This window comes from Danio aesculapii, chromosome 9, assembly GCF_903798145.1.
Source record: "Danio aesculapii chromosome 9, fDanAes4.1, whole genome shotgun sequence".
NCBI classification, from domain to species: Eukaryota; Metazoa; Chordata; class Actinopteri; order Cypriniformes; family Danionidae; genus Danio; species Danio aesculapii.
The window spans coordinates 44,738,729-44,765,436 of NC_079443.1; the positions used below are offsets into that span (position 1 = coordinate 44,738,729).

At 35.6% G+C, this 26,708-nt stretch overlaps 1 protein-coding gene across 1 annotated transcript in view; it reads right to left on the reverse strand.

The window, feature by feature from the left end:
• Positions 1-25,992, reverse strand: part of znf385b (zinc finger protein 385B) — a 316,695-nt gene extending 290,703 nt beyond the window's left edge. The window contains exon 1 of the mRNA XM_056465829.1: positions 25,924-25,992. The gene's annotated coding sequence lies outside the window, so the exon portion shown is untranslated. The remainder of the gene's footprint in view (positions 1-25,923) is intronic.
• Positions 25,993-26,708: the final 716 nt, after the last annotated feature.

Sequence of the window (26,708 nt, forward strand, 5' to 3'; positions counted from 1 at the left end):
ATCATATCAACAAGAGAGGAGGAGCATAAAGCAACTGGGAATAAAAGGTCTGTTCAGTTCGCTAGGATCATCAATCATCAACAAATGTGATCAAGAGTGAGTTTTACATGTTTAACATGTTTTAAAACAGAGCATGTGTGTAATGAATTACAGCGATTTACTTCAGCTTCATCAGCACAGCCGCGTGTCAGAACAATAATAAAAGAAGACGCTTCCATCTTCCATCCTGGTTTGTGGGCGTTAAATCAGGTTTATTTTGTATATTAGCATAACAGATATCCATACAGTGGATATTAACCTGTATCCTGTCATATTTGCTGTGCAAAAACAGTGCAAAGCTAAACGCGCACACTGTCTGTGTGTGTGTGTGTGTGTGTGTGTGTGTGTGTGTGTATGAACTGTATGTGTGCTTCCTTCATGTCTGTCTGTTGCCTGTGGCAGCCAAGGGCGGAGACTGAGGCACGCTGACAGGCACGTGGGAACGGTGGGCGGAGAGGACTAGCCTTAAAGGCGCAGTACACAAAAACAGCAACAAGCTGTTTAGAGCTATAAAATACAAACTAGTGAAAGCTATAATGAAAAAAATCTGATGGGTGTTTTGAGCTGAAACTTTAGACACATTCTGGGGACACAAAAGACTTATATTAAATCTGGAAAAAGGGGTAACCTAGGTGCCCTTAAAGTTTAAAGTCCAGATGAATCAGAAGCTGTGACTGTTTTTTTTTTTTTTTGGTTTTTGTTTTCATATTGTGACGCAGCTCCTAGAGAAACTAAATGTTAAATGAGGAAAAAAGTGGCCGTGGCTAGTTTTTTTTTTTACAGTGAGCTCATTGGATGTAGTAAAGTAGGCATTTCATTTTGAAAGACTGAGAAAAATGCTTCAAAGGAGTTATTACAAGCTAACAGACTCCTCCTCCTCACCATTTCTGTTTGTTGTCAAAACTGGCAGTTGGAGGGGCGTGGCTAAGCATGTTAACTATGCCTCAGACAGACACAGGCTGCGTCCGGAATTGCTAAAAACAGTAGCCGAGCCGAGTTGTATGTCTGAATTCATAGAATTGTGCACATTCGATGGACACTATGCCATCCCATCATGCTTTGCGAGAGATGTCATGAATGGGAGTGAAGCGATGTAACCGATGCCGGTAGGTCACGTGATCATGACAAAATGGCGCATGTAGTACGTCTGAGTTTCATTCATACTGCTCACATTCATACTATATAGAATGAACTTTTCTATTGGTCGAGTAGTAAATTCAAATTCAAATGTAGTACCTACTGAGTACTAGACGATTTTGGACGCAGATGCAATCAAAGACTATAGAATACACAAGACATGTCACTCGTATTTTTTGAATGGGGAAAAGTGTAACGGTCAATATGGTGAATAAAGCCCCGCCTAATTGTACAGGAGCCAATCATCAATCGCTATATGGTGAATAAAGCCCGCCTTCTAGTACTGGAGCCAATCATTGATCGCTATAGACGCTATATAATGTCAGTGTGTAAACTATTAAAGTAATTTAAAGTAATTTTACCTAAAAGAGACAGTTTCAAGAAAACAAATATTAATAAATGAAACATTAAGTCTGTAAAATAAACTATTAAAAGTGCTGATAATCACCAGTCTATGATTTTAAGTGTCGTATTGTCATCTTTCAGGTTGTATTTCAGCTTTGATGCGCTTTTTAAATGAATATATAAAAAACAAAGCAGCTGCTTGCCATCGCGACAGCAATAAGATTCAATGGACAGCTGATTGCTTTCACTCCAGAATGGCGGAATCGACGGGCGCTGCTGTTGCTGTGGAACGTTCTATTGAGCGTCGCCTCTTGGTGATTCTAAGCTCTTTGACGCAATCTAATAATTTAACTGATAACAAACAGGAAGTAAATTTTTCAAATTTTAATTTTAGATTAAAATGGCAAACAATTTTTTCTTAATTACATGCACAGATGAATTGTTCAGCACAAAACTACCAATGCGAGCTAACAAAATCATATGGTTGGTTTTGATTTCATTTGTACTTTAAGTAAGTATTGTATGTAGTGTATGTATCTATGCATGTATGGATGCGTCTAAAAAAAAAAAACACAAATCCAAAGCATAATTCAAAAGTAAAACAACTTTCATGGAAAATGAAAAAAAGCTTCATATTAAAACTTTGCTATTGGATTTGACAAAAGTGTAGCATTTAAATATATAAATAAAAAATAGACTTGAATCCATTTAAGAGAAAATAATAACACTCAATTATATATTAAAACTGAATTTAAATATTAATATTACATTGAATATTAAAGAAATATAAAATATAGTATATATGAATGAAACAGTAGTAAGGTAGTAGGTAAACATTTAATTCATTAATAATAATGACTATTTTTGTAAGGAGTGCACTGTAATAAAAGCTTATCATATAATAAAAGCTTATCAAATAATTATTTTAATTGATTAACCATATTAATGCTCTCTATACTGTAAGGATTTTGTGAGAATTTCCCAATCATATGATTTTAAGTCCCTCAAAGCATCCATCAGACCTGTCTGAAGAAATAAAAAAAAAAAATTAAAAAGTGATTCATTATCCCCTCAAAAGAGGAATCTTTGCCCAATCCCTTGTTCACCCTTCATCTTCATCCCTCCTGCTAATTACCAGAACTAACTGACCTTCCCAATATCCTAGTTTCCCAGCTATGTTATCATTCGTTAAACTCCACAGAGACGCAGGAGATGTGGAGGCAATTTATTTCTGCCCCATTCCATACCCAGCAAGGAGCAGCAGCCTCCTCCCGGGCTTTTCCGTCAGTAAAAATAAATGTAAGGTCAAAGGAGCTACGCGCACAATAACGAAGGTATACGTACCACGTATGTGCATGTGTGTGTGTATAGGCAGTAATAGGAATGCTAATTCAGGTCACGTTAGACATCATGTCACAATTGCATATCACTCCACAGCAGTCGTGACCTTAACGGCAAATGAGTTTTTATATAATTTAGCAGGCAAAAGAGTCTCGGTAGTAACGCCACACAGTGACAAATGACTATTAGACCAACTGAGACATATGTTAATAGACATCCTGGGACATTAAGAAAAGACAGGATATATACTGTGACAGCAGAAATGTGTCAAACTTTGCTCTGGTTTATCCTATGAAAGACAGATGTGCCAGATGTGCCACAAAATAAAAGAAAAAAATGTACATTCCTTATTATTTATTACAGTGTAAACTCTGCGATTTATTCATTTTCACTGCTAACTACATGTTCATGTTGCCACTTGCCTTTGAGATCAATTTTATTAACAATTGAATGCATTTCAGAGATTTTGAGTAAAAGAAATGAAGAAATTCACTGAAAGAAAAAAGAAATATGGTTTTATTTTGCTTCTGAAAAATTAGCGATACAGTAATGGGCATGAATGAGTACACTCCTTTATGAAAATTAAAATTTTTATGCATTTCTCAGTGAATATAGCCAATATATTTTGGTGTATTTAAACAAAACTGTTTTAGTAAAGGGTTAAATTAAAATAAAATACAAAAAATTTGGTAACCAAACATCTTTAGGAATAGTAAGATAATACATTTAAATTCAAACAAAAAGATCTTGAAAAAAATATATATATATAAAATGTCACCTTTTTATTGTTGTTGTTTCTCTTAATTTATCCTGTTTATTAAAGTTATTTCATATTTTTCCCCAACATATTAATTAGGGTGTAAAAAAAATTTCAGACTCTGGTCTTACTTTATATGTTAGATTAATTTCAGCTAATATAAATGTATATTAGGCATAGGACGGTATATCATTCCTAAGGTATATGTAAGGGTTTTTTTAGTTTTTTTTTATTTTTTATTTTATATGACTTATAAAGAAATCTGTCTGACATTATTACTGTTCCAAAATATTATAAATGTTTCCTAAAATAAAATATTTTGAGTTCATTGGGGGAAAAAGTTGTTGTTTTGTTACCCAAACATTTAAAAAGAACTCATTTTAAAGCAGTAATCACAATACCATGATACTGTAAAACCGTTAGATTTTTATCCAAGGTCATACTGTCAGAAACTTATGCCAGCCCATTACTAATGTATATACACAAATACATTATTATAAAACATCCTACAGAATATATTAATTTGAAACAGATCTGTGAGGTGTGTACTAAAGCTTGGGATCAGAGATTTTCATGCACACTACTACACTGCATTTAAAAATAAAATAAAACCAATAATTAAATTAAACAATACAACTAATGAAAATTAATACAAAATACTGGTTCTGAATTTTGCTGTGGTTTATACCATGCAGAAATATTTGCAGCGGTTAAAAAGAAAAAAAAATCTAATATGCCAACGAAAACAAAAAATAAATAAATAAATAAGTTTAAAATAAGTTTTTGGTCATACTCTCAAGTCCTAATCACTAAGACATTATAGAGCAGTTCCATGTAAATTGTCAACCTTGCCATGAAAAAAAAATATGTTTTCACCAAAATAGCGAAAGATTTTTGTGTAGGCTTGTCTTGTACAGTACTGTAAAAATACTCAAAATTGTCTGTCAGTGTTTTCAAACAATTATATTTGATTTGCCAAGGTTACTCAATTGGCAATTTCAAATGTGCCACATCCATAACCGAGAGATGTCACATTCATAACAAAGCTTTTTCCTCATAAATGCAAAAATGTTAAATAAAATGAAATCAATCCTTTTTGTTTTATAGAGAGCCAACTCGTATCCTTTTGATTAGCATTATTTCTTTTGGGTTGTGCAGTTTAATTCACAGAATTTCTGCAAAGCATTTTGTTTACTGTTTTTTTTCTTCATTTAAATAAGAATGTTTTCATTCATTCATTGATTTTCTTTTCAGATTAGTCTCTTTAATTATCTGGGGTTGCCACAGCGGATTGAACCGCCAGCTTATCCAGCATTGGTTTTACGCAGATGATGGCCCTCGAACCACAACCCAACACCGGGAAACACCCATTCACTCTCACATTCACACAAATAAACTACGGCCAATTAAGCTTATTCAATTCATCTAGCGCATGTCTTTGGACAGTGGGGGAAACCAGAGCACCAAGACAAACATGGGGAGAACATGCAAACTCCACACAGAAATGCTATCTGATCCAGTCGGGGCTGGAACCAGCAACCTTCTTGCTGTGAGGCGATCGTGCTACCCATTGCGCCACCGTGCCGCCTATAAAGAATGTTTACAGATTGATATATTTCTGGTCCCATAACTCTGTGGTTAGTTGTTTTGGAAAATATAAATAGAAGTTTCAATATAATGTTAACATATACTTTTCTTGTTTTGAGATTTTATTGCAAATGTCACAACAATACCTCTCTGGAATTGCAAATATTGAATACACTAATTGACATTGATATTTAAAGTGGCAGTAACAATTTCATTACATTTCAAATGCATCCATTATTGTTTTGAGATCGTTCTCAAATAATTGTGCTAAAATACAAACTCCTAACTGTGCACGAGTGTAGAACGACTGCCTCTTTGGCTCATGGATCACATTCACGCTTGATGGTGAGCTCCATAAATCATGGCAGACAGAATGGGACTAATTACCAGTCACCTATACAGGCATCTCACAGCTGCAGGGGACAAGCTACAGTATACCAAAAAACCAGCCTTTACTGTGGCACGGCAGCGAGGCTTTTGTGCACCACATGGAAAAGATAACAAACCACAGTAGTGTCTGTGTCTGGAGACAGATTACAAAAAACAACAACTCATGAGGTAAACAGTAACATGCATGTGAGAATGGTCCATGTGGATTTGTGTACTGTAGATAATGCACAATGGTCTGCAACTGATTTTGAGTAAATATGGAAAAAGAAGGACAAACAACATTTGTGGAAGAACACTGCAATTAATTTTCCAGCAATCATGATACTGCTTACTAGGGCTGCACAATATTGGCAAAAATCTGATATTGCGATTTGAATATAATTACCTGAGATGATTTAAATAACTCTATTTGGGAAGAATTGCTAATTTTACATCAATCGAGTGTGTATATGTATAAAATAAAAGAAACTTGAGCATAAATTAATACATTAAAACAAGCACACACATACTGTACAAATGAAATAGACCGTGCTTTATTGTTTTCTACAGAGTTTAACAGAATTGAGGTAAAGCAATAAAATAATCAAATGTAAAAATCACACTGTGTACAGTACAGTCAACATTTAAAATGCATCAAAAATCTAAGTTGTCCTAAAACTATTCAACAGCACCCATTCTTATTTTGAACAACTTTTTTGATCCAGTTTCAAATGTTGACTTCTGTTTTCGCTGTATAAATAAATAAAATTAATCTTTGTTAAAGCTACCAATTTGATCACTTCTTATGCACAATTGCACTTAAATTTACAGTAAATTACTGGCTAATAATTACTGTCACAGTAAAATACTGTATGTAAATTTACAGTAAATTACTGGTTAATAATTACTGTCACAGTAAAGTACTGTATGTAAATTTACAGTAAATTACGGGCTAATTATTACTGTCACAGTAAAGTACTGTATGTAAATTTACAGTAAATTACTGGCTAATAATTACTGTCACAGTAAAATACTGTATGTAAATTTACAGTAAATTACGGGCTAATAATTACTGTCACAGTAAAGTACTGTATGTAAATTTACAGTAAATTACTGGTTAATAATTACTGTCACAGTAAAGTACTGTATGTAAATTTACAGTAAATTACGGGCTAATTATTACTGTCACAGTAAAGTACTGTATGTAAATTTACAGTAAATTACTGGCTAATAATTACTGTCACAGTAAAATACTGTATGTAAATTTACAGTAAATTACGGGCTAATAATTACTGTCACAGTAAAGTACTTTATGTAAATTTACAGTAAATTACGGGCTAATAATTACTGTCACAGTAAAGTACTGTATGTAAATTTACAGTAAATTACTGGCTAATAATTACTGTCACAGTATAGTACTGTATGTAAATTTACAGTAAATTACGGGCTAATTATTACTGTCACAGTAAAGTACTGTATGTAAATTTACAGTAAATCACGGGCTAATTATTACTGTCACAGTAAAGTACTGTATGTAAATTTACAGTAAATTACTGGCTAATAATTACTGTCACAGTAAAGTACTGTATGTAAATTTACAGTAAATTACGGGCTAATTATTACTGTCACAGTAAAGTACTGTATGTAAATTTACAGTAAACTACGGGCTAATTATTACTGTCACAGTAAAGTACTGTATGTAAATTTACAGTAAACTACGGACTAATTATTACTGTCACAGTAAAGTACTGTATGTAAATTTACAGTAAATTACTGGCTAATAATTACTGTCACAGTAAAGTACTGTATGTAAATTTACAGTAAATTACTGGCTAATAATTACTGTCACAGTAAAGTACTGTATGTAAATTTACAGTAAATTACGGGCTAATTATTACTGTCACAGTAAAGTACTGTATGTAAATTTACAGTAAATTACGGGCTAATAATTACTGTCACAGTAAAGTACTGTATGTAAATTTACAGTAAATTACGGGCTAATTATTACTGTCACAGTAAAGTACTGTATGTAAATTTACAGTAAATTACGGGCTAATTATTACTGTCACAGTAAAGTACTGTATGTAAATTTACAGAAAATTACGGGCTAATTATTACTGTCACAGTAAAGTACTGTATGTAAATTTACAGTAAATTACGGGCTAATAATTACTGTCACAGTAAAGTACTGTATGTAAATTTACAGTAAATTACGGGCTAATTATTACTGTCACAGTAAAGTACTGTATGTAAATTTACAGTAAACTACGGGCTAATTATTACTGTCACAGTAAAGTACTGTATGTAAATTTACAGTAAACTACGGACTAATTATTACTGTCACAGTAAAGTACTGTATGTAAATTTACAGTAAATTACTGGCTAATAATTACTGTCACAGTAAAGTACTGTATGTAAATTTACAGTAAATTACTGGCTAATAATTACTGTCACAGTAAAGTACTGTATGTAAATTTACAGTAAATTACAGGCTAATTATTACTGTCACAGTAAAGTACTGTATGTAAATTTACAGTAAATTACGGACTAATTATTACTGTCACAGTAAAGTACTGTATGTAAATTCACAGTAAAGTACTTCCTGTTTGTTATCAGTTAAATTATTAGATTGCGTCAAAGAGCTTAGAATCACCGAGAGGCGACTTCATAAGGCAAGGCAAGGCAAGGCAAGGCAAGTTTATTTATATAGCACATTTCATACACAGTGGCAATTCAAAGTGCTTTACATAAACAGGAATAAAAGAAACAATTATAAGAGAAATAAAAACAAACAGAATAAAAATAAAATAAAATAAAAGCTGATAAAATGTGTTATAAAAGAGTTAAAAAGAAGAGAAAAACATAGTAGTTCGATCTGTCGGACGTAGCACAGTGCTCATTCAGTAAAGGCACAGCTAAACAGATGTGTTTTCAGTCTTGATTTGAATGTGCCTAATGTTGGAGCACATCTGATCATTTCTGGAAGCTGATTCCAGCAGCGAGGGGCGTAGTAGCTGAAAGCCGATTCACCCTGCTTTGACTGAACTCTTGGGATTTCTAATCTATTTGATCCTAAAGATCTGAGTGATCTGTTAGGTTTGTATTCAGTGAGCATATCTGTAATGTATTGAGGTCCTAGGCCATTTAGTGATTTATAGACCAGTAATAATACTTTAAAATCTATTCTAAATGTGACTGGGAGCCAGTGTAAAGACCTGAGGACAGGTGTGATGTGCTCTGATTTCCTGGTTCTGGTCAGAATTCTGGCCGCAGCGTTCTGGATGAGCTGCAACTGTCTGACTGTCTTTTTGGGAAGGCCAGTGAGGAGGCCATTACAGTAATCCACCCTGCTGCTGATAAAAGCATGAACAAGTTTCTCTAAGTCTTCACTGGAAACAAAGCATCTAATTCTTGCAATGTTTTTGAGATGATAGTATGCTGATTTACTAACTGCTTTGACATGACTATTGAAACTCAGATCTGACTCCAGAGTCACACCAAGATTCTTGACCTTATTTTTTGTTGTTTGACCCTTAGAGCCAAGGTACGCATTCACCTTGAGAACCTCATCTCTGTTCCCAAACGCAATGACTTCAGTTTTCTCTTTGTTTAACTGAAGAAAGTTTTGGCACATCCAATTGTTAATTTCATCAATACATTGGCAGAGGGTGTCAATGGGGCTGTAGTCATTAGGCAGTAAGGCTAGGTAGATCTGAGTGTCATCAGCATAGCTGTGGTAGGAGATTTGGTTCTTTCTCATTATTTGGCTCAGAGGGAGCATATAAAGGTTGAACAGGAGTGGTGCCAGAATCGAGCCTTGTGGGACTCCACATGTCATGGGTGTCCACCCTGACCTATGGTCACCTATACTGACATAGTATCCTCTCCCTTCAAGGTAAGATCTGAACCATTTGAGGACCGTCCCAGACAGCCCAACCCAGTTTTCCAGCCTATCCAGAAGTATGCTGTGATCGACAGTGTCAAATGCAGCACTGAGATCAAGCAGTACCAGCACTGTTAGTTTGCCTGAATCTGTATTTAGGCGGATGTCATTGATTATCTTTATAAGGGCGCTCTCTGTACTGTGATGTGGTCTGAAACCAGATTGAAAATTGTCCAAACACCCCTTGAAGTTTAAGAACTTGTTAACCTGGTTAAAAACAACTTTTTCAATGATTTTGCCAATGAAAGGGAGATTTGAGATGGGCCTGTAATTGCTCAATATGGTGTTATCTAGGTTGCTCTTCTTCAAGAGGGGTTTAACAACTGCAGTTTTAAGTGAGTTAGGAAAAATCCCAGAGAGAAGTGAAGCATTTACCACTTTTAGAAGATCCATTTCTAAGCAGGTAAATACCGTTTTAAAGAATGATGTGGGGAGCGTGTCGAGACTGCAGGTTGATGTTTTCATAATTTGCACGATCTCTTCTAAGTTTTTGCCATTAATTGCCATGAAATCGGACATAATGTCTGATTTCTTAAGTTGTGGTTGAGCTAGTCTGACGTCGACACAATTTGGCTGATTGGATGAGCTGATTGCCTTTCTGATATTATTGATCTTGTCAGTAAAGAAATGAGCAAACTCATTACATTTGCTTTCAGAGAGTAGCTCACTGGGAATCCGACTGGGGGGGGTTGTGAGTTTCTCTATCGTTGCAAAGAGTTTACGAGCATTGTTTACGTTGCTGTTTATAAGGCTTGAAAAGAAAGTCTGCCTAGCAGTTTTTAGTTCCATATTAAAAGCACGAAGACTGTCTTTATAGATATTATAATGGATTACTAGTTTCGTCTTTCTCCACATACGCTCAGCTTTTCTGCACTGTCTTTTCGTCAATTGAATTCTTGGGGACCTAGTCCAGGAACCCCTTTGGCTGCTAGTTATCTTCTTGGCTTTAACAGGAGCAATGTCATCTATGACATTCTTAACTTTAGAGTTAAACAAATCAAGAAGAGAATCAACAGAGTCTGCAGATATACTTGGTGCTAGCGATATGGCCTTCATAAACTGCTCATTAGTGTTCTCATTTATGCATCTCTTTCTGACAGAGACAGATCTGTCTTTAATAGCTGGAGTGATCAATATATCAAAGAAAATACAGAAATGATCAGATAGTGCAACATCCTTAACAACAGTTGATGAAATGTGTAAACCCTTAGTTATAAGTAGATCAAGAGTGTGTCCACGATTGTGTGTGGGTCCTTGAACATGCTGAGTCAGATCAAAAGTGTTCAAAACAGTCATCAGTTCTTTTACAGCATTGATTTCTGGATTATCAATGTGAATATTAAAATCCCCAGCAATGGTAAAATAGTCAAATTCAGAGGTTACTATTGATAACAGCTCTGTAAAATCATCAATAAAAGCTGGAGAATATTTTGGAGGTCTGTAGATAATGATCAGTAAGATACGTGGAGCACCTTTTAGTGCTATACTCAGATATTCAAAAGACAAAAAGTCACCAAATGACACTTGTTTACACTCATAGACATCTTTAAACAGGGCAGCAATGCCTCCACCTCTCCTATTGGCTCTGCAAACACTCAAAAAGTCAAAGTTTAAAGGAGCTGTTTCATTCAGAACTGCTGCGCTACAGCTGTCATCTAGCCAAGTTTCATTTAAAAGCATAAAATCAAGGCAATTTGAGCTGATAAAATCATTGACTAAAAGTGACTTATTGTTGAGTGATCGGATGTTTAAAAGTGCTAACTTAACAGTTTTAGCTGTTTCTGCTACAGTAGTCTCAGATTTATATTTAATAGACACAAGATTTGAGTGATTTGCTATACGGCCTGAACAAGTCTTCGGTTTTCTGTCACGTAATACAACACATATATGTGTAGAGAAAGCTACAGGCACACTGGGTTCCTGCTTGTTCTGTAAACATCTGATAAAGACACTGTTATCTAAGCAGGCACCCGAGACACATCATGGAGAGCAGTTTTGTTCACCAGCTGAGGATGGTGCGTTGTTGTTTGGGCCCTGGCGGTGGGGCAAATGTCGGAGGGCTCTTCCACGTGGGCTCAGAGGTGGTTGTGGAGCAGGCCGCTTTTTGGTTGGTAACTGGGGGCTTGCGGCGATGGAGTGTGAAAGTTTAGTTCCAGCATGCACCAGTTCCTCCATCTTTTTTGAGAAACCCAAGAGAGGCGAGCAAGGTGATAATGGGAACGTGTCTGGTGACAGAGGCTGTGGCTCTGGAGATTCTGGGTGCTGAAATATGTTTTCCTGGGTGTTTTCCTGAGGATCATTTTTTAGTGACGAGACATGATGCTGTTCTGATGCGTCACAGTCTGTCTGTGTTGAGCAGAGGGCCAGCGATAGTGTCTCTATCAACAGTGGGTGTTTTGGCTGCGTGGCGTTATCACTGTCCTTGGGTGATGCGTCAGCCCCAAGTCCACTCGGGAGCTGATTTGAGGTCCTGTGGTCATCTGGACATTTGCTGGGTGTGTATGTGCCATTTGGATTGAGGTCAGTGGCACATACAGCTGATGGATGATGGAGGGAGAAGAAGATATTGTCCTTTAGTACCTTTGCACCAAGTTTGTTTGGGTGAAGGCCGTCTGATGTCAACAGTTGTCTTTGGTTCCAGAAGAGATTGAAGTTGTCAATAAAATTCAGTCCTTTCCTGTTACATGCTTTCTGCAGCCATACATTTAGACCAAGCAGCCGTGAAAACATGTTTGTCCCTCTTGCAGGAAGTGGTCCACTGATGAACGGCTGAATTTTCACTCTTTCAACTGTTTCCAAGAGCTCACAGAAATCTCTCTTGAGCAGTTCTGACTGTTCCTTCCGAATATCATTCTTCCCCACATGGATGATAATCCGTTTTGCAGTCTTGTGCTTCTTCAGAATTTCCTTAAGTTCTTTGTTTACATCAGAAACTGTTGCATGAGGGAAGCAGTATGTCATTGTAGATTTGCTCCTAAAATTCCTGATTATTGAATCTCCTACAACTAGTGTTCTTATCTCAGGTGCGATCGGAGCAGAATGCCGCTGTCTAGTCGGCCTTGAGCCTCTGTTCCATGCAGAGTTAGCTGCTGAGTCATGCGATCTCTGTCTGACTGCATTTGGGGATTCTTCACCCATATCACTCAATACTTCATATCTGTTCTGAAGCTGTATTTGAGTCCGAGCTGTATTTGGGGTAGAGGACGCTAATGCGGCAGCGTATGATCTGACCCCGTGAGTACCCTTTGGTCTCGCACCTTGTTTATGCCAATGCTCATTTTCAACAGCTTTAATCTGTTTTTCAGTGCTCGGAATAGTGGTAGGAATAGATTTATGGGACTCACCGGCTATTTGCTGTGAGCGTCCACAATGACGCTGCAGTTCTGGTTGGATCGCAAGTAACTTTGTTTCAAGAACTGCAATCTTTTGTAGAAGTTTGTGGCAGTTTGTACAGCAGTGAGAATCTGAATTAATCCGATCCAGAGGCATTTTCACAGCCGTGTTTTCCCGTCTCAGGAATGTGAGCAGCTGATAGCTGGTAGCGGGAGGATTGTTTAGACGATAATTCCCCTCTTGTTAGTAAAGCTATATTCCAGAAAGTTTGTAGAATCGATGCTGATCATCAAGTTGTGTCGTTTGAGCACTGTGCTGATAGGCTCAAGTTAAAATTAGGGTTTAAGATATAAAAGCAAGTGAGCAGAGAGCGGAGCAGTAGGCAAAGACGTCCGAACAGTAGCGAAGCAGGAAGCAACCATAATAACAACAATATTTCTGTAAATATTTCTAGATATCAAAAAAAAATCCTGTACTAGCATAAACGTTTATGTGTATTAATTTCTATGTTAAATAAAATATTAAGTGTTTGAATTTTTATTAACTAATGTGCAAAAGATATAGCCAATTTTACAGTAACTTGCTGTAATCATGATACCAGCCTTAATTTCACAATAAAATTCTGAATACATAAATTTTAACAGTTAAATCCTGTAAAGCGACACTAATGCAATTTATTGTAAAAAAAAATTACAGTAACATGTTGTGAAATTCTGGGAATTTATTACAGTGTGGTTTAAATTATAATTATAATCCCAACTCAACATTGCAGATTCGCATATTGTGATATCAATGCTGAAACAACATATTGTGCAGCTCTACTGCAAGTTCATGCTACCATTTGCACTGACATTGCTCCCTTCATTCATTCACACTAGGCTGCTTGACACAACACAGATAAAAAACGTAATAATATTAAGTAATAAATTATAATGTTTGTGAATTTTTAAAGTGTCAATTATTTTTATATTCTTATACAGCAAATCTGAATGTTCAGCATCATTAATCTAGTCTTGTAGAATGCTACACTATGTGATCCTTCAGAAATCAATTTAATACACTGGTTTACACAGCGTATAGTTATCAACAATAAATGGTGTGTTGCCAAATATTTTTGTGGAAACAGCTATTTTTTTTTCATGATTGCAGGCTATTATTTGTTGCAGTGCAAACGCTGCGATTCATTTTCCAATGATCATAACACTGCCAACTACACGTTTATGTTGCCATTGCCTTTGCAATCAATTTTATTGACACAATCCAATGCATTTCAGAAATGTATTAATAAATCATAATATTTGCTGTTTATGTTTTAAAGTGACATTCAATATTCTAACAGCAAATCTGAATGTTCCGCATCATTACACTAGTCTTGAATGCTGCACAATGTGATTCTTAAGAAATCAATTTAATACACTGATTTACACAGCTTATAGTTATCAGTGATAAAATAGTGTGCTGTCAAATATTTTTGTGGAAACAGCAATACTTTTTCATGATTGCAGGTTATTATTTATTACAGTGCAAATGCTGCAATTCATTTTCCAATGATCGCAACACTACCAACTACATGTTCATGTTGCCCTTTGCCTTTGCAATCAATTTTATTGGAAACAATCCAATGTATTTCAGACATGCATTAATATAATGCATTGATAAAATGGTGTGCTGCCAAATATTGTTTTTGGAAACAGCAATCTTTTTGAGGATTTATTTTTGATAAGTCAAATGCATTTACCTCAAACAGAAATCTTGTTTGACAATATAAAAATTTTACTTTCGATCTTGATGAATGTATATGAATGATAAATAAATGAATGTGTCCTTCCCTGCTGAATTAACGAAACCATTTCTTTATTTAAAGAACCATAGTAGTAATGAGAGTGGTTAAGTGTATGAGGAATTCACACTGTCAGAAAAGTGGAGTAACTGAAAAACAGATGATAAAAACACACAGTGTTATCTTAAATAACACGAGTCATACACAATAAGAGCTGGAAACTAAAAAGAAAAACTAAATAAGATCAAACTTAATTTCAGTTTTACTTAAAGCAGACTTTTATCTGCATGTAGTTACTTCAAAATAACACACACAGTCTATTTCTCCCCAAGAAGCTTCATTTGTACTGTAAACCTATGACTTGCACATTTAAATGCTCATGTCATGGTCAAATCCAGATGTGGGAGCTAGAATGAGGATGACGGCAACTAGCCATTCAAGTGACATCATATTTATCAAACCATCTAATAACAATGTAGCATTCAGTAAAACATACTTATTTGCAACAAGAAATGACACACTTCAGCTTTGAGGAAATCAGTGACCTTTGCAAGATACTCTTGCTGACTTTGAATATCTTCAAACTGCTCTGACCTTTCTCAAACAGGCATCTATGAAATTGCCAAGATGTCCTTATTCACCTTGTGTTTACATTTGAGCAATGTATCACTTGAGTAGACCTGCGATATGCCAGCCTGATCTCACAAGGAAACGCAACAATTTTATGCATTTTTGATTCTTGCTCGTTATCTTTTAGTGCGCAACCTTATTATTTCTTATTCTGCTTTTAGTTTTTGTACGTTATCATTTTACATGCGATGTCAATGTTTGTTTTTTTATGCTTATTATTTCAGAATCAGAATCAAAATCAGTTTTATTGCCAAGTGTGCTTCACACACACAAGGAATTAGTTTTGGCTACAGAAGCTTCCAGTGTACATAAAGTGACAAGTGACAACACAAAATAAATATGAAAAAAAAAAAGATAAACATTAAACATTAAACAGATGCGGTTAGTGTTTGATAAACATAAAACAGGACAGACTAACAAAAACAGTGCAAACACTGAAGAGCTCCACACCGAAGCGGCCATCCACGGCGCCATCTTGATGAGGTCTGTCTTTTTCTATCAGAGACTGCGATACATTTGGTGAGATTTTGATTCCACAAAAGTGTGTTCACTAACTCTTCGTTTGTCTGGAATAAAATTATAATATAAAAAAATAAAATAAGAAATTCAATATTGTCGGCGTCAATGGTGCAGTGGTTAGTGCGTCGACACATGCACTCCGGTGCTCACGGTGACCAGAGTTCGATTTCGCCTCACAGTCCTATGCCGATCCTTCCCCTCTCTCTGCTCCCCATGCTTTCCTGTCAACACTCTCTACTGTCCTAACCAATAAAGGTGAAAAAAAATGATTATATTAAAAAAATAAGTTCAATATTATTATTCCCTTAATCTATATTAATTACTTTCTATTTTATTTTTCATTGGCAACAGAACTAATAAGTAAAATAGTATGTAATGTCATCATGGCAAAGACAAAAGTTTATTTTTTTAAGTGGTTGGTCTCTCATCTGTAATCATTAGTAGGCCAATCGGATCATTCCAAACTCACTATAAATAGCCCGACTAACGTTACTCCCTCATCTTCATTTTTTGAAGAATCCCCCCATCCACCCTATCTCCCCCTTTACTCCTTTACCACAGGGAGCTCTCAAGAACTACCTGATCTTGTACCCTCATACATGCTCATTGAACAGGTGGAAGCCCTGGGCTCAATTATCTCTGAGCACAGGCTTCTCTCCCGGGACAGCATGCCAAACCTGCTATTATTACCATTAAGCATTAAGTCTGAACTCTTAAAAATGAGTTTAAAAGTGTTTAAGTTTTAAACAGCACTTATATTTTTGAAAAATAATGACATTTTTACAGGAGGGCTGCTAATTTTGTCTTCAATATATACAGGTTGTGGCTGGAAAAAAAAAACTTATGCCAGAAAAGTTGGCGGTTCACTCCACTGTGTTGACCGCTGATAAATCAGGCTCTAAGCCAAAGAAAAGCGAATGAATAAATACATGCACATGTACACACATATGTAAAGCTAAAGTGGATAAACACTGCTCATATTAGCCTTCCTCTCTGGATTTTACAACTAAAAGCATGTGAGAATTTATGAGTTTGATTAACACAGATATTAAACAGCATGCAAAGAAACACCAATGAACAGAAAGGCGGCTCTTTGATTGTACTCTCCACGAGAGCTTCTCCACACTTATTGAGAAAGCAAGCGCACATCACCAGCACCATTTTTTCTGATGGAGACAGCAGGTATAATAACAGCCCTGTGAACATTTCAGAGCTCTGGGTTACAATTTAGTGCTGAGCTGAAGTACAATCTCAAAGCTGAATTAGGGAGCTCTATGTATTTCTCTAAAAGATCAGAGTTTCATAATGCAATGATTCAGATTTATTCAACTTAATAGAAACTCAGGAGGAAATTATATGCGAGATTAAAGGCTGGTGAATTTTTATGATTAAACGATTCATTTGAATGTATTGCTTTACATGAAAATTTCATAAAAAGGACTCACTGTTTTGATTAAACTATTAGCAAAAGGCATTATTAGGCTTGTTGAAAATAAACAGATGACAAAAAAGATTATCTGATTATGTGACACAACCTATAAATGATTTGAAATGTGCATTTTTATACTGTTTTAAAAAAAAAAACAGCCAGTAGTGAATTGTTTTATTACCACTCTGCCAGTGGTTGAGCTCAAGCACATCAAATGTACAGAGCATGTTAGATACAAGAGAGCATTTGATTGGTCACGATTTGATGAGAAGCTGTGTATGAGGTTATGTGAAATAAAGCATTGATCCATTTAGACAGAAGTGACAAACTGACAGCTTTGTATATTTATATCAGGTTTATATCTTCTACATGCAAATGTTGTCACTGTTTCAGTGCACACAAGCTTATATATATCCTAAAAAGTAACAATAATGATACTAGAAACATCTAAAAAAAAAAAAAAAAAACTTGATTTTAACTTCATGGGACCTTTAATTAACCATGTATGAGTGTGCTCTATGAATGATCATATGAAGGTTTAAAAGACGCAAGTTGAACCTCTTTTAACTAGATTTCAATTAAGGGCCGATCACACCGAACGCGCTTTTACGTTCCAAGGCGCAAGGCGCACCACACTGCCATTTTTGTTGACAATTTTGTTTTATGCGCTTCAAAAGTCTCCGTAGTTGTCTTGACAACACAAACACTGCAGTCACCTCAACGAAAACCCCGCCTATGCTTTCATTTGATTGGAGAATGAAACAGACGTGACAGACGTAACGCAGTTAAAAAAACTCAACTTTGAGCGTAAAAAGCGCGAGCGCACAGCAAAAACGCAAGGTGCAGCAGGCGGTTAAAACACGAGGCGCTCAGGATGCATAAGCTGTGCGCAAAACGATTGTGGCCGTTAGAAAAGCATTCAAAAAGCGGCCTTAGGAGCCGATCACACCAAACGTGTTTTTACGTTTCAAAAACGCAAGGCGCACCTCACTGCCTTTATTGTTGCGCTTTTTTTGACGCTAGGCAACGACTGAACCAGCTGCGTAATGCACTGTAAAAAAAAATGCAGGGTTTCACACAATTCATTCATGTTGTCCCAACACAAATCGATTAAGTTAACTTAACCCTTTTAACAAATTTATGTGGATCGAACATTGAAAAATTAAGTTGTTCCAATGAAATCTCAAGAACTGTGTTGTTTCAGCTCATTTTAATTAAGTAGTTTGAACAAGTAAAATAAATTTTTTTGAGTGTGTGCGTGAGTGTTGCTGTTGATTTTAATAGAATTTTGAAATGTATTAATATTGTGAAATTCAAGATTTGTATTCATACAGCACTGGATAACTCAAAACAGCAATCACAAGTCTCTCCTCCATGTTTAAAAGTCTCTGTAGTCGTCTTGACAACATAAACACTGCAATCACCTCAACGAAACCCTGCCTCTGCGTTCATTTGATTAAAGAATGTAAAAGACAAGACTGACGATGCGCAGTTAAAAAAAAGTCAACTCTGCGTGGAAAAAGTGCGAGTGCAGGGGACGGAAGGGTTAAAGCACGAGGTGTAGCAGGCGGTTAAAACGCAAAAAATCATTCAAAAAAGGCGCCTCTCAACACAAAAAGCAAGTTCAGTCGGCCCCTTAAGCTGCATTATGCTGAAGATGTTGCAAAAGGTCAAACATGATGCTATGATCGTTCAACATGTCAGTCAAGTGCATGTTTGCATGTGCTTGGTGTAAAAACAGCACAGTTCAATGGAAAAACGTAAAGCTACCATATGTGTGAGATTTTAAATATGCATTAAGGTGACAGGCTTGTTATTACAAAACATTTAGTTCTAATAATAGCTTTCAGTCATTTCCAGTCTGATTTGCCTTGACTTTATGAGCTGACTACAACACTCTCTAACTTCATTCATTTTCCTTCAGCTTAGGCCCAATCCCAATTCTATTTTCACCTTCCAGTTGCAACCCAGTACTGGGAAACACCAATACACTGTCACATTCACACACACACACACACACACATACACCACAGCCAATTTCGTTTGTTCAATTCACTTATAGCGCATGTCTTTGGACCGGCCCAGTGACCTTCTTGCTGTGATGCGTCAGTGCTAACCACTGAGCCATCATGCTACCATTCTCTAACTTGTTTATGTTTATTATTAAAATAAGCACATAAACTTAACTAGTATTCATTCATTCATTTTCTTTTTGGCTTAATCCCTTTATTAATCAGGGGTCGCCACAGCGGAATGAACCGCCAACTTATCCAGCACATGTTTTACACAGCGGATGCCCTTCCAGTCACAACCCATCACTGGGAAACACCCATACACACACATATACACTATGGGCAATTTTGTTTCCCCAATTCACCTATATCGCATGTCTTTGGACTGTGGGGGAAACCGGAGCACCCAGAAGAAACCCACACCAACACGGTGAGAACATGCAATCTCCACACAGATATGCCAACTGACCCAGCCAAGGCTCAAACCAGCGACCTTCCTGCTGTGAGGCGACAGCGCTACCCACTGCGTCACCACGCCATCATAACTTAATATGAAATGAAAAATATTAATAGTTAATTAACAATTTGTACACTTTTCCTTCATTTCGTTTTTGAAACACACTGTAGTTACGTTACATTTACCTTACATGGGATTTTTTTTGCCATTTCACACACCCCTTGCTGAAGTAATGAAATGCAAAAAGAAAGAAAGAAAGAAAGAAAGAAAGAAAGAGATCATATTCACTGTACTATTCTATTGTATGACTGTACATGGTTGTTTATTGTCATTGTGGATACATTTATCTTATGGAAGCCTAGAACAAAAAGGCAGACTAATGTGTGTTTGTGGAAAAAAAAGAAAAGTTTCAAAGCAACCTATTTCCCAAGATGCTTTAAGCATACTATGGGTTTTGCTTCTCAATGCATGACGTAATACTAATAAACAAATTAGCCCTGATGAGGAAAGGACATAAGTGCTTTATCAATTATGCACAGGTAGACCACACATCAGGGAGAATATCTGAGAAGACACACCTTCTGCCCTGTGTTCACATTACAGAGAGCCAGAGAGAGAGAAAGACAATGATACCAACAGCAGCCAAATATGTGTCAGCCTGCTACAAACTCTCTGTCAGCCAATGGACGAACCTAAAGCAAGAGCATTTCTACTACTGCTGACAGAAACATTATTACAAACCATTTGAATGAATGTACAGTTGTAATTTAACATTAATTTGATGTGATTCTGGAGTCAGGTCATGAATTTCAGTAGTCATGTCAAAGCAATAAGTAAATCAGCGTACTCTCATCTCAAAAACATTGCAAGAATTAGATGCTTTGTTCCCAGTGAAGACTTGGAGAAACTTGTTCATGCTTTTATGACCATCAGAGTGGATTACTGTAATGACTCCTCATTGGCCTTCCCAAAAAGACAGTCAGACAGTTGCAGCTCATCCAGAACGCTGCGGCCAGGATTCTGACCAGAACCAGAAAATGCGAGCACATCACACCTGTCCTCATGTCTTTACACTGGCTCCCGATCACATTCAGAATAGATATTAAAGTCTTACTACTTGTCTATAAACCACTAAATGGCCTAGGACCTCAATACATTACAGATATGCTCACTGAATACAAACCTAACAGATCACTCAGATCATTAGTGTCAAGTAAATTAGAAATTCCAAGAGTTCATTCAAGGCACAGTGAATCAGCCTTCAGCTATTAAATAAAATAAAAAAACAACAATACCATCAATAATAAAGTTCTTTTTCCTCTTTCATTATATTTTTGATTATATATATTTATTTGAAGTCGGAATTATTAACCCGCTATTGATTTTTTTTTTCTTTTAAAAAATATTTTCCAAATTATATTTAACAGAGCAAGGAAATTTTCACAGTATGTCTGATAAAAAAAAATTATTCTGGAGAAAGTCCTATTTGTTTTATTTCAGCTAGAATAAAAGCAGTTTTGGGAGAGAACTGCAGCAAAGTATGTAGAGTATTGGCTTGTCACAAGCACAGAGAGTCAGCCAGTGGGAAAAACTAGTCAGAAATACTATTGCAATTTAGGGCTGCACAATATATAGTTTCAGCATCGATATCGCAATGTGATCATTAGCAATAGTCACATTGCAGGATCTACAATGTTGAGTCTGTATTGTTTTTTTTTTGTTTATTTGAGTCCTGTGATTGTAGGAGGACTTTAAAAGCATTCAGGCCTAAGAAATTGTGCCGTTTTAACTTAAAGGACAATAAATTTTATTGATTTGTTTATACAACAGACTATGCAGTATTATTTTGCATTTGATTATTCAATTACTGTATAGCTGAATACAGTTAGACTCCTCTGAAAACAATAAAGCGCTGTTCATTTATTTTGTACATTTCTTTTATTTAAATTTTCTATGCTTGTAGATTGTTTATAAAAAATGTGTGCAGATGCACGGCCCTATAGAATCATCCTAATCCATCTGAAATATATTTTTTTCGAAATAGATATTCAAGGAGGAATTGTATTCATATCGCAATACATATCACAGAATAAAAAAAAATTACAATGTTATATTTTTCCAATATCGTACAGCCCTATTGCAAATCATCAGCAAGAATTTAGACAGTAGGCATGGGATGATAACCGGTTTAAAGGTTTAGCACGGTTTAGAAAGTGAAGGTTTTACAACTGCTTAAATTTTCTGTTATGCCATTTCTACAGTATGTGTACGTTTTATTTTTTATTCTATATTTTTTAGGGCAATAGTATCTACAGCAGAAAATGACCCTCCACACCAAAAGCTACTGGTCAGCCGTCAATTCAGCAAACCTTGGGAAAACTACTTTTAAAAATGTTTCTTAATATAAAATAGTTTTTTACCAGGCGTTTAAAAAAATAACATAATAGAGTAGTGATTACAATACCGTCAAACTAATATTTTTGTCCAACATTATCATACCATCAGAATTTACCACTGGCCCATGCCTAATGTACAGTTCATTCATTTATTCATTTTCTTTTCGGCTTAGTCCCTTTATTAATCCGGGGTCACCACAGCGGAATGAACCGCCAACTTATCCAGCACGTTTTACTCAGCGGATGCCCTTCCAGCCGCAACCCATCTCTGGGAAACATCCATGCACACTCACTCACACTCACAATTTAGCCTTCCCAATTCACCTGTACCACATGTCTTTGGACTGTGGGGGAAGCCGGAGCACCTGGAGGAAACCCACGTGAACGCAGGAAGAACATGCAAACTCCACACAGAAACGCCAACTGACCCAGCCGAGGCTTGAACCAGCGACCTTCTTGCTGTGAGGCGACAGCACTACCTACTGCGCCACCTCTAATATACAGTTGTGTACTGTATTTTATAGTCTTAACTTTTTCTTTTCTCCTTCATTATTTTTTTAATTGTCATATTAGTCTTTTTTTCTTTCATATTTGTATTCAGATATTTATCAGAATTCTAATTTAGTTTTTTTTCTGTATGCATATATGTGTTATATAAACACTTTATGATTTTATTCATTGTTTATGTAATCCGTAATGCTTTGGCAATACTTGACAAGTCATGGCAATAAAGCTGTTTTAAACTGAATTGAATTTATCTGAGTGAGAGTGAGAAAGTGAGAGAGAGAGAGAGGGTGAGAGTGAAAGAGAGAGAGAGCAACAACCTCATACACAAAAACTGACGTAAAAGGTCACATTTTCAAAGGCTCTGTCTGCATTTAAACAGGTACATTTGCCTGAAATTATGTACAAAATGCTTTCTGACCAGCATGCAATTTCATTCAGCTGTCCACCGTGTATTTGCAATTAGGACATTTCTACTATTGTTATGATTATTCAGAGTGAATGAATGAATCGATGAACAAAGGATGCCCAAAAGACACAAAGGGCTAAAGCTTAAAGTCAGTATAAAGCTTTTGAGGTTGCATATATAATGAGGCTTACTGCAGAATTGCACATAAGAGAGGATTATTTAGTCCAAGGACAACCAGCAAAACATGACATGAAACAAAAAGACCCTGAAATCATGTTTTAATGATGCACATGTACTGTACTTACATTCCATTGTCACATTTTTGTATTTAAATTATAGTGTTTTATTCATTACATTCATATAGAAATAAAGGATTATATTAAGTACGTTTAATAAAACATAAATATTTATAAGGGGCGACATGATGGCTCAGTCGTTAGCACTGTTGCATAACAGCAAAATGGTAGCTGGTTCTAGTCCTGGCTGGGTCAGCTGGCATTTCTGTGTGGAGTTAGCATGTTCTCACTGTGTTCGTGTGGGTTTCCTCCGGGTGCTCGAGGTTTCCCCCACAGTCCAAAGACATGTGCTCTAGGTGAATTGAATAAACTAAATTGGCTGAAGTGTATGTGTGTGAATGAGTGTGCTGTGTAAAACATATGCTGGATAAGTTGGCTGTTCATTCCGCTGTGGCGACCCCTAACAAATAAAGGGACTAAGGCAAAGGAAAATGATTGAATGACGTGTTATAATTTGTTATTGTGTTACTGATATTAACTAGAAAAGGGTTTGGGATTCTGGGTGTTCCTTTGATTGTGCTGCCATATTAGTGCTGTTTTTATTTCAGTTTCTTGGTGCTCTCGGATAAATAAATCAGATGACTGACTGTAAGAAAATGTACTGTACGTGTTCTTTGAGGAATGATTAAACATTTAATCAAAGATCACATATTTTGTTGTGTTAACCAAGCAACTGTAAATGAGATGAGAATGTTTACTATTTAAATTAGCCAAAGATTTGGTTATGTTTATAGCTGTTTCCCCACAGTCCAAAGATATGCGGTATAGGACAATTGAATTAACTAAATTTTTCGTAGTGCATGTGTGAGAATGGGTGTGTATGGATGTTTCCCAGTGATGGGTGGCAACTGGAAGGGCATCCACTGTGTGAAACATATGCTGGATAAGTTAGCGGTTCATTCAACTTTTTAACTTCATCCATTAAATCTATTTAAATTTAATTTATTAATTAACAAATTATAATTATTTTAACTATAAATAATTAAACTAATTAAATAATTTTAATTAAGCAACGTTGTATAATAAATTGTATTCACATGGAATATTATGATATTATTATGATTATAATATTATATATTAATAACTAATAAATAAAAAATATTTATATATAAATGTAGCATATATATATATATATATATATATATATATATATATATATATATATATATATATATATATATATATATATATATATATATATATATATATATATATATATATATATACATACACACACACATACATGATTGTGCTCCACAGCACAGACTATTCAAATAAAATGGTCTACTGTTGCAAAAAAGGGTGAGCATTTCGGTGAGTTTTCCACGTGCAACATTATGTATTGTTGATAAATGACGATACTACAGTTTACAAACTACAGTGGCACCGCGAGTATTTTGGAGTCCTAGTTACCACCATAGTACCGGCAACCCTAATATACATACATTTACACATACATACACACATATACAGAGTTTATATATATATATATATATATATATATATATATATATATATATATATATATATATATATATATATATATATATATATATATATATATATATATATACCTATATATATATACCTATATATATACCTATATATATATATATATATATATATATATATATATATATATATATATATATATACCTATATATATATATATATATATATATATATATATATATATATATATATATATATATATATATATATATATATATATATATATATATATATATATATACATACAATGTTTATAGTACATCCATCTGTAAACATCACCATAGTTTTTCTATAACTGCAATTTATATCTATATCCTGCACTTGCTGCTATTGCACTCCTGGTTAGACCTAAAATATACATATACATACATACATACATACATACATATATATATATATACACACACACACACACACACACACCAGATTACATAAGAAAATTGAATTGAAGTACTAAAGAAACAGGTGAACAAATCTCTCATTTGTTTGATATCATGCTTAAATGTGAAGATCCGATTCATAAGAATCGTCCGGTCACAAAAGCGGGCATTTCTAACTTACTTAAAGGGCAAGTGCATTCAGGAATATTAAAACGTAAAATATACGAGTAATTTCACTTAAAAGCTTCGCCATCCCACATACACACTACAAGACATTCTTCATCACAAAGAACAAAGTCATCTGCTTCCAACTGCATGAGAATAATGTGTGAACTGTCCCTTTAAGTCATGTAAATATCTGTTATCCTAAAAAGCCTCGTTCGCTACCAAACAGCAGTTTTGACCGTCACAAGCGCTAAAGATAAAATATGAAATATGACAGAAATGTACTTTGAATTAGAAAGCAGTGTGAACAGGTAAAGTGAACACGTTTTGCACAAAGTTGTCAGATGTACGTTCTAGTCACAAATAACGTCCCAAAGCCATTACAGAAAGTCGCGCTTGGAGAGCAAACATTGAATATTTTCTGATCAAACATTCATTAAATCACACCCTCGAGATGAAACATCTAAAAATGCCTTGAAGCTTCAAGTTGTTGATCTTGCGACTAAAATGAAGTTGTGACTGACGGAGCGGTTGTCAGTATTAAGCGTGTATTTGCATATCAATTCTCCAGTGGTTTTCATACCTGTGCAGCTGACGTTTCCCGGTAAAGTTGAACAGACTTGGCGTCACTCTGTGTTGCAGGTTGCAGGGCGCACACGGACTGTGAAGCGATGCTCCGCGTCCTGACTGAACTTTACGAATCCTACTATGGCTACGGCGACGTGAGTAATATTCACAACACAAAGCTTTGCTATTGGCAGCTTCCTGAGTTACGCTGACTTGACCTAATTAATATTCAACAGCCGACGTTTCATCGTTGGCGAGTTAACTTAGAACGTCAGCGCAGTCTAATTAATATTCGTGTTTTGAGGTTCGCTATTGGACGGCAACCACACGACGTCTTTACTATTCATAAACTGAGACGTCGCCATAGTATGTTTTTGTTGAATTATCAATTTGGCTTGTGAAATCTGCACGCATGCTCATCGCGATACCTCAGGGGCAAGGCTACCTGAAGAGCACATACTGTACGCCCTACTTTCACTGCCTGTACGCTCCCTTCCTCTGTTTCTCTCTGTGGGAAGCAGTCACTTTGCAATTTAGATGCTAATAAAGAAGATAATAACACTAAAACTAAATAAAAAAAATCTGCTTGCATATGTGTCAAGCAAATGTATTATAATTATAAATCAGGAGAAATGTGTGTGCGTGTGTGTGTGTGTGTGCTTTTATGCATTTAGCAGAAGAAGCCAATATTAACACTCATCGGCCACTTTGTTAGGTACACCGTAATAGTACCGGGTTGGACCCCCTTTTGCCTTCAGAACTGCCTTAATCCTTTGTGGCATCGATTCAACAAGGGACTGG